The following is a 9,525-nucleotide window of genomic DNA, read 5'->3' on the forward strand; positions in this document are numbered from 1 at the left end:
AAAAAAAAAACGGGGGTGGGGAGGGGGTGGGGGTGAGAGAAAGGCTGGAGCCCCGCCTGAGAGTGCTGTAAATCTCGTCAGTCCGCTGGTTTATGGGAGCTGGAGCTGCCTGCTCGCCTGGGGCCCTCGCGCTCGGGTCCCCGCGAGCACCCTCCGTTCCCCCAACCACGATTGCCGTCGTCACCCCCAGAGTGCCAGGGGTTCCCTAGATGCCCGGACCGCAGTGAGGCTCGGCACCTACAGCCGAAGGCGCCGCTCTTGCTCCTTGTCACTGGCAATAGCAGCCAAGCGCCTCGGATTCTTCTGGGGAGTTGAAAAAGGAGCTAAGGTTTCACTACTAAAGAAAAAAATAAAAACGGGAACTTTATGCCAGCGCAACCTGGTCGTGCCCTAGTGCTGCTCATCCACACTCTCTAGCAGCACTTTGGGGGAATCCACACTCTCTAGCAGGACTTTGGGGGAATTAGCTTAGATCACCACTAACCCTTCCCCCGCTTCCTCTCCCCACCCCCACATACACATACACACAATCCTCTCACCTCGCATCCCATATATCCCCTCCCCTAACCCCCATGCCTGTATCTCCCTCTCCTAGTCTAGCTGCCTGGCCTGTCTTGGGGAGGAGGGTGAAATAGTTCGGACCACACAACTCAGACGTTTTTTCCCCATAGCTTCCTTTCTCTGGCTTTTTGTCTTTTCAGATTTGCAGATGTCCCAATGATTTGAGGGTTGGAAGGTGGGAAGGGATTCTTGGGAGGGAGGGGAGTGGGACATGGGATTTGGGCAGCCAGGAATTTTCTTTTCTTTCTTTCTTTCTTTCTTTTTTTTTTTTTTAAGCTGAGCCATCCTGCCACCTGTTGGCAGCTCAGAGGCTGCTCAGCTCAGGCCGGGACTCGAACCGCTGTTGCTCAGAGCTCAAACTCTTGAGCGAGCTCTTAACCAACTGAGTCACTCAGCCGGCAGGAATTTTCTTTTTTTAAACAATTATTTATTTTAGTTACAATTGACATTCAATATTATTTTATATTAATTTCAGGTGTACAGCATGGTGGTTAGACATTTATATAATTTATGAAGTGATCCCCTGACTAGCACTATACATAGTCGTTGCGGCATTTTTTACTATATTCTCTATGCTGTACCCTACATGCCCGTGATTATTTTGTAATTACCAGTTTGTATTTTTAATCCAGAAATGTTCTTGACAAAAAAAGCAGACTCAGTAGTCTAAACTGAGTGGTCACAGGCTGTGCAGTTAAAACTTCAGGAAAACGGTGCCTTATGTCAGGTAGTTTTCGAGTTTACCATGACCAGATTAAGACCATCCAGCAACACACGTGTGTAAAGTTTTTCAGAAATCACATTCAGATTCTATTTTATTGAACTTGTGTTGGTTTTCATGTGAAATTGGGAGTTTGGTAAATTCATGTGGTTTTCCATGATGTCTGTGGATTTGGACTTTATATTTACCTTGATATGAGGTGTCTAATTCTTAGCCACCCACTGAACAAGCTTCCTGAAGTTCCCTAAATGTTACTGGGGCTGGCAGCATGTAGCAAACTGTTTCACTCCTGCTGGAGTGGGTGAGCAAATATTTGTTGAACAGAGGCTTTAATCTGCTGGGCCTTTCTCCCACCAAGGTTCACCCTCTGTTGCAGAGACTGGAAGATGAGGCCCTTGGCAGGCCCAGGAGATTTAGGGGGACGGGGTGGGTGGAGGGAAACCTATGCCAAAAAAAAAAGAAAAAGAATTTTGTCTTTCCCTCTCCTTGGAGCATAAACTTAAAATGCCTGAGTGTCCACATGCTCAGGAGAGCTAATCATGCTCTTGACAAGCTAATCAGAGTTATCTAATAACCCATCTGAGTGGTCACAGATTCCAGGGGTGGATGTTGTATTGTTCAGCAGCTATAAAATGTAACTGGACATGGGAGGTACCACAAGGAGAATAAATAAGGACCTTTTTTCAGTTAAAAGAAGGCAAGTATGAAAAGATCCTTGGAGTCTGATTTTTAAAATGCAATTTAAAAATAAATCCGAGAAATACTATCGGTAAAAAAAGCCCAGGAGCCTGTGGTTCCGCCAAGTTCTCATTGTCCTCCCTGGGAGAGCCTTCTAGTTTGAGAGGACAGCAAACACCAACCGTGCTGTAGAAGTCCAGAAGTTTCTCTTTTAATGAGCTTGGCGAAACTCCACGCCAATTAATCTGGAGAGAGTTTAGAACACAGAGGTAGGACTGAAACAATTGTTCTGTTGTGGTTTTTATTTTGATAAGCAAGGACTGTATCTCTGAAATCCTCTGGGCCTATTGCTGAACCCATTCCTGTAGGTTTTTTGTTTGTTTTTTTTTTCTTTTTTAACAGATGTTGTTTTTTACCTTTCGAATGGGAAGGGTTATCTCACTCATTAAAACCTTGCTATTGTGCTTTGTTTCAAGGGCCTGCCGACTTAAGGAATGCTGAGGGACGCTCACTTGCCAAGGCCAGCAGCCCGAGGAGGGCGAGGTCAGTCTCCAATACTTGGATATCTGCTTTAAACGCTAAGTGTCATTTAAAAAGTACAGGAACTACCCCAATACTCAAACCTTGTCAGTTATCTTGATTTGAATTTGTGGTCCCTTGTTTAAAGTTTGGATTATCACCTTAAGTTTCTTTAATTAAACATAGTTTCCAAAGACTTTCTGTAGATAATATAGTTGGGAACAGCCTGGCCAAACTGGCAAAGATGATCAGACCACTAAATACCCTTGTAGCTTGCTGCTTATTGCTTATCTCTCTATAGCTTACTTATTAAGCTCGTTTCATCTATATGGAAGCGAAAGAATTTAGATACTATTATGAAGAGAAACCAAGATATATTTCAAAGAGAGAGAAGAGAGAGAGAAAGAGAGAGAGAGAGGGAAGAACTATACTCATGTGTAGGAAGAAGAGTTATTGCTGGTTATCTCTCTCCATGGGGTTATTGGAGACTTTTTCTTTTTGCTTAAACACTGAATTTTGTAGTGTTTACTTCTAGGGTAACTTCCTATGACTTTATAAATTAGAAAATAAGGAAAAATGTGAGAGTTATATGATATTATGAAATAATTTAAACTGACATTTTTATAAAACCTTGGCTCTTTTATTCTAAAGATATTTAAAAATAAAACTAGTGTATTATAAGTCTAATAGACTTAGGAATCTTTACATGTGGAGTTTAACATACTTGATGATAGTGGAATTAAATTCTAACCTATTATAAGTTTCACAATTACTTTTGCAAATATCTAAAAAAATTCCAGAAGATTTGAAAAATCTTATCTAATTTCAGTCCTTTTCTTAATGACTGCTAATGTTTCAGAAATGTTAATGAGGTACTTAGGCTTTCATGAAAATGAGGTGAGGTCTCCAAAGCATACTTGTGTGACAGAATTTAAAGGTGAAAGAGAAGACGAGACAGAGAGAGAGAGAGAGAGAGAGAGAGAGAGAGAGAGAGGGAGGGAGGGAGAGAGAGAGAGAGAGGTGTTAACTCAAGTTGGGGGGGAGACAAAAAAGAGAAGTTAGAAGAGAAATATTTATGGAAAAAACAAAGTGCATAATATTTTCTTCTCTTTCTCTCTCCTTTTGGATCAATGCCTTAACACCGACCCAACCCAGTAAGATTAGAGTTCCAGGATCCTTTTGATCTTAGACCCAAGTTCGTTCGTTCTCTGTCTCTCTCTCTCTCTTTTGGTCACCTTATAAAAACAACTCAATGATGGTTACCCTACAAAAATTATTGCTTCACAGATTAAATATGCTTTTTATGTCTTACAAGATTTTAACAACTTGAGGGCCCTGGCAGAGCTGGCCATTCTACTACGTGGTATGGTAATGACGTTGTATGAGAACTTACTGTTCCAGAACTTAAACGGGAATTGTTGAGCTCTTTATTTAATTATTAAGACTGAGAAGGGAAATGACAATCCTATTGCTCATAATAAAATGCATAGCTCTTTATAAAAAATAAAAAAAGAGCTATAGAATGCATTAAAAGTCCATGCATCAATTAGCAGCATGCTCCATTCTGGTTTGTTTTATGTCTTGACTGTTTACCTCTTGTTTAAAGAAAGTATTTTGTTATATATTAATCATAACATTAGACAGAAAAATTGTCAGTGGAAGAAATATTTACAGTGAACTGCCAACAATTTGAGGGACTAATTACATCTTAAGTATGGAATGCCAGTGAATACAGCTAAGTTTTAGGTTTTCTAGAGGAGTAACAATGTCTAATCAAGACCTTTAGAATGCCATTTATAATCTTGCATTAGATTTTATCAGCAGAACATGTAATTTTAGGCTTACTGCAAATACATTAAGAATCTCTGTAGCAGGTAAGACACATGCACCATATACTAGACCCTTAGAACCTTTTGTGACTTACTATTCATTTATTCTTAAGTGTTTCTTTTATTCTCAGTGAGTCTTGCAAATGTAATATATTTTCAAAGATATATTTTCCTAATCCTACCTATGCAACTCCTTGTTTCTAAAAGTGCTTTTTTCTGATGATGAAATAATATTAAGTTAAATATATAAAAGTGCTAACATTTGACCATTTTTTTTACCTGCAAAATGGCGACTTCATATGGTTCCATCTAATGCATTTCATGACAAAACCTCATAAAATACAGTAAAGTGTAAATAAGGACATTAAAAACAAAAACAAAAAAAAACCTGAGACTCCAATACCACTGTTGATATTTTGGTGTTTCCTTTGGTGTGTTCCCCAACCCCGATGCATATGCATGTAAATGAAATCGGTATTACACTGAATCTATGGTTTTGTATCCTGTTTTTATAATTTAACATGGTACCATGAGTATTTCTCTGTGCCCTTATATATTTGAAAACATAATTTTATACATGTTATGCATATTATAGTCTACCATGTGGATGCACCAGAATTTTTTTAACCATCCTTTAAATTGACAGTCTATTTTTTTATTTTCATAATTAAAACTTGGATAAATATCCTTATGTAAAATTTTTCTGTATCTCCAATTATTTCATTAGGATGGCTCCTAAGAAGTAAGATGATTAGTCCATAAGGTTTCATATTTTTAAAGGTTTTATAACATATTAATTACTTTTAGGGAAGGAAATACCCATTTATACACAGATACCCCCCAACACACATTCATATACCTACAAATAAGAGAACTTCCATAGCTCATCATGCCCTAACCAAAAACAAATAGTGCTTCCTAAAAGCTTCACTAATTTGATAAGTGAATAATGGCATTTTGGTTTAATTTACATATCTTTAATTATAGGTGAGGTGAACATTTGTTCCATATTTTTAAATGGGATATTTGTCTTTCCTTCATTAATTTTCAGTTCATAGTCTAGGTGAATTTTAAAAAGGAAGACAAGTTCTGGTTGATTTAATGAGCTTATTAACATTTTGGTTCATTTAACTGTCTTGGCAGCCTTATAACTGTAAATAGGAGAATAAATTTTTTTTTAATTAAAGCTTATTGGGGTGACAGTGTTTAGTAAAGTTATATAGGAGTCAAGTGCACAATTCTGTAATACAGCATCTATATATCTCATTGTGGGAGGATGGAATGGTACCTGTTAAGTAACATTCATCTGCGAGTCTCAGCCTCTAATGAAGAGAATGCCCATAATTGAAATAACACCATTTAGACTATGACATCCACCGGGGAGGGTGCCGATGGATCTTGTGTGTCTTTATGTTCTCTGGCACAGAGCCCAGTGCCTGGCTCATTCAGTGCAGAATAAGTATCCTTGACCAAGTTAAGTTGGAATCAGTGTGCAACACCGATGCTCTGGGACTCCTGGGATGGAGAATTGCTAGATGGTGTCCTCCCTGGCCTCCCCGGCCCCCAGTACGCACCTCCTCCTCTGCTCAGTATGTGGCCATTTAGCCCTGCTCTCTTGGTTGACCTCTGTATGGGTGCTAATGAGGCCAAGGTCAGAGGCTCTATCTTCCTATGACCTATTTAGCTTTGTTCTGTGTCATGGCCACAAGCTGTATCCTTTTCACGGTGGCCAGCTGACTCAGAAATGCATGTAGTTCCTCTCAAGGGAGAATATGCTGGAGAGAGGGGCAGGTTTCTAGAGCAGAAGGACCCCGAAGAACCTTTAGTTAAAACTTCTTATTTCACTTTTTTTAGGAGAAGATGGAAACCAGAAGAGGGTCTCCCCTTCCCTCTTGCTCAGTGTTTTAGGGTCAGTTCAACAAACAACAACAGAGAGAAGATAGAAATTCATCCCTATAGTGAGGATATGGACAACTCAACTCCATGCTTAAATGCACATGGGGTGCTGACAACTCTTTCCCAATTTTATCATCCCTTCCATGTGAATATAAACGATATGGCTAATATTTAAAGACCATAGAAATCTACTGCACAATAAGATTAAGTGGCCTCATTCAGGTTCTTTGGAAAAGACAAATAATCCGATGAAAATCTATTTGAAAATGATTTTGGAAAAAGAAAATTTTGGGCAAATAGGTTGGTTAAACCAAAGTCAAATTGCCTGTCATCTTTTCCAACCAATAGTTATTTCCAATTTCTGTATTTCTCTTAGTGAAAAGACCATTATCATAGTCAATAAGACTGAAATCCATTATATTTCTTGAAAATTACTCTTATTATGCCTTTTTTTTCTTATTGCCTCTGCTATCACCTCTGCACATTACAATAGAAGGGACTCATGACTACTTGTCCCCACATTTGTCCTTGTTCTGACCACTTTAGTCCTCTACTTTCCTCCCAGATTCTCTGTGGAGCAGTCTTTTTCCCTTGCTTGCTGAAAATCTTTGTGGTTTCCCACTGTGTGCTCAAATGAAGTCCAAATTCTATTAATGTTGCAGATAAGAGTATTTCTATATATATAACTTTTTTTAGAATTTATTTTTTTCTGAAAGTTACTCCTTTCCCATTTTTTTCATAGACGTAGTTTGTCTGCTTTTCAGTTTAACACAATGAGTTTTATGATAGCCCTGTGTTACTGACAAAGAGCCTGAAACCCAAAATGATCAAAGAGGTCTGCTGAACATCACGAAGCGATTGCATGGTGTATTTGTGAATGAATCATACTACCAATTGTTTACAAATTCATATGAGTATTGCTCTCAAGACATTACAGTCAATTGAGGCATCAACCCTCACGTGTGTGTGTGTGTGTGTGAGCATGTGTGCACACACATGCATGTGTGAATAATGTGTGTGTGAGCATGTGTGCACACACATGCATGTGTGAATAATGTGTGTGTGTGTGTGTGTGTGTTTGGTGTGTATAGGGAAAGAAGCATCTAGAAGAGCCATCCTACTCTCAGAGAATAAAGAAGAACTTTTTCCTTTTAAATATATAGTTTTTTATTTTACTGTCACCATGCATTCTGTCTTTTCTTGTTCATTAGTTTGTAAATTGGGAAACTTTTGTTGCTATTAAAAAAGCAAATATAGGTGGGTGAGCCTAAAGTAGCAGCACAGGCTTTGAAGCTAGCCTACCTTGGTTTGAACCTTGTATCTGCGCTTATAAGCTGTGTGACCTTGGACTCAGCCTCAATTTTCTTGTCTGTGAAATGGAGACGTTAATGTCTACCGCAGGAAGTGTGCTGTCAGTATAAAATAAAACAAAGTGTGCCAAGCAACTAACAGAGTATCTGGCATATTGCTGATCCTCAGTGGATGGTTGATGTTATTGTTTTTCATGTGTGCTGCTGTTTTGAGCTTATAGAGCAGTCTCTTCCTTCTACTTCATATAGAAAGACTGTTGGGGCAGGGGGCAATAAATTCACCACAAATTGGAAGACGTTCTTGATGAATTTGTTATGTATCTACTGGAGAGTATTTTGAGCATTTCACCACCTATCACAAGCATCCTCAAGGGGGGAAAAAGGAATGGAATATAAGCCTATTCATTTCATGAATGAATAAAAAAACCCAGTGCAGGCAAACTTGGCTGTTCAGCATTGTTATTCCTGAACCCCATCCCCTCCAAACCGCCTGAATTAGAGACTGCATGCAATAAGCTTTTCTTGTTGGGTCTTATCGCATGAATTTAATTTAAACCAGTCTCATAGAGGTGAACAAGAGAACTGTGGATTGAGCTCTGTCTTCCTACCCAGCTCAGTGTTATTAGATTTTTGTTTCTTTCACTGTTTCTTCAATTACATTTCAAAGTTTATAAGTAGCATTTTAATAACAGAGATAAGAAACGAAAGTTTGTATGTATCTTATCTTTTTGTGTGCGTGTTGTACACTCAACACAAAATCTTTATAAAAAGAGAATTTTTAAAATCCAGTTATATATACACACACACACACACACACACACACACACACATATAGTTGACCCTTGATTGAACAGCATGGAACTTACAGGTGCCAACCCCTCATGCAGTTGAAAATCCACATATAACTTTTATCTCTCCCAAAACTTAACTACTAATAGCCTACTGTTGACTGGACGCCTTACCGATACCATAAATAGTGAACTAAGACATGGTTTGTATGTTATATGTATTATATACTATATTCTTACAGTAAAGTAAGCTATAGAAAATGAAAATGTGATTAAGAAAATCCTAAGGAAGAGAAAATACAGTATTTATTGAAAACAATATGTGTCCAAGGGGGCCTGTGCAGTTCAAATCCATGTTGTTCACGAGTCAACTGTACTGTCCTACAAAGTTTGTTTTAATAAAATGGCTTAATTTACTCAACCCTAGTTGTACAACTGGGTGAGAAGTTCTCTGAGCAGGTGCCTGGGGCTAGTTCTGATTTCCCTCTAGTTAAATTGAGCAATGCCACAGAGTCCAGTAGAAATTACTATCCTAATATCCTAAAGCTCCTAAGAGCCCCATAACCTTGGGATAAAGTGGCAGACACACCCATTTCACACTTGAGAAAACTGAGGATTGGAAGTTACGTGACCTGATAAAGGCCACCTACCACGTGGAAGCCAGGATGGAAACCTAGGTAGTTCTGACGTCAGAGCGTGTGCATGTTCTCTTAGCATGCTCTGCCACCCTCTCTACACCTTTGCAGGAGAAAGTCTGCAAGCACTTTCCACCCGAGATGAGAAGAAACAGCTGAACACATGCTACCCGGAGAACTAGATCCATTAAGAGAAAATATAATCCTAAAATTTATATGGAACCAAAAAAGACCCCGAATGGCCATGGCAGTCCTGAGAAATAAGAACAAAATCGGGGGTATCACGCTACCAGACATTAAAACGTACTACAAGGCTACAGTAATCAAAACAGTATGGTACTGGCATAAAAACAGGCACATAGTTCAATGGAACAGAATAGAGAGCCCAGAATTAAATCCAGGCATATACAGGCAGTTAGCCTATGACAATGGAAGCAAGAACTTACATTGGGGTAAAGATAATCTATTTAATAAATGGTGCTGGGAAAATTGGACTGACACATGCAAAAAAAATGAAACTGGACCACCTCCTTACACCATATACAAGAACAAATTCAAAATGGATTAAAGACTTAAATGTAAGACCTG

The 9,525-nt window shown here is 38.8% G+C and overlaps 1 protein-coding gene across 3 annotated transcripts in view; it reads left to right on the top strand.

The window, feature by feature from the left end:
• Positions 1–9,525, top strand: part of JCAD (junctional cadherin 5 associated) — a 130,337-nt gene that overhangs the window by 80,003 nt on the left and 40,809 nt on the right. For 2 of the 3 annotated variants that reach the window (XM_019654399.1, XM_019654402.1), the window contains exon 2: positions 2,437–2,503. The gene's annotated coding sequence lies outside the window, so the exon portion shown is untranslated. Of the gene's footprint in view, positions 1–2,133; positions 2,230–2,436; positions 2,504–9,525 lie in introns of those variants that run through there. The other variant, XM_019654401.1, reaches the window with a different exon arrangement.

Source organism: Hipposideros armiger, unplaced genomic scaffold, assembly GCF_001890085.2.
Source record: "Hipposideros armiger isolate ML-2016 unplaced genomic scaffold, ASM189008v1 scaffold_221, whole genome shotgun sequence".
NCBI lineage: Eukaryota > Metazoa > Chordata > Mammalia > Chiroptera > Hipposideridae > Hipposideros > Hipposideros armiger.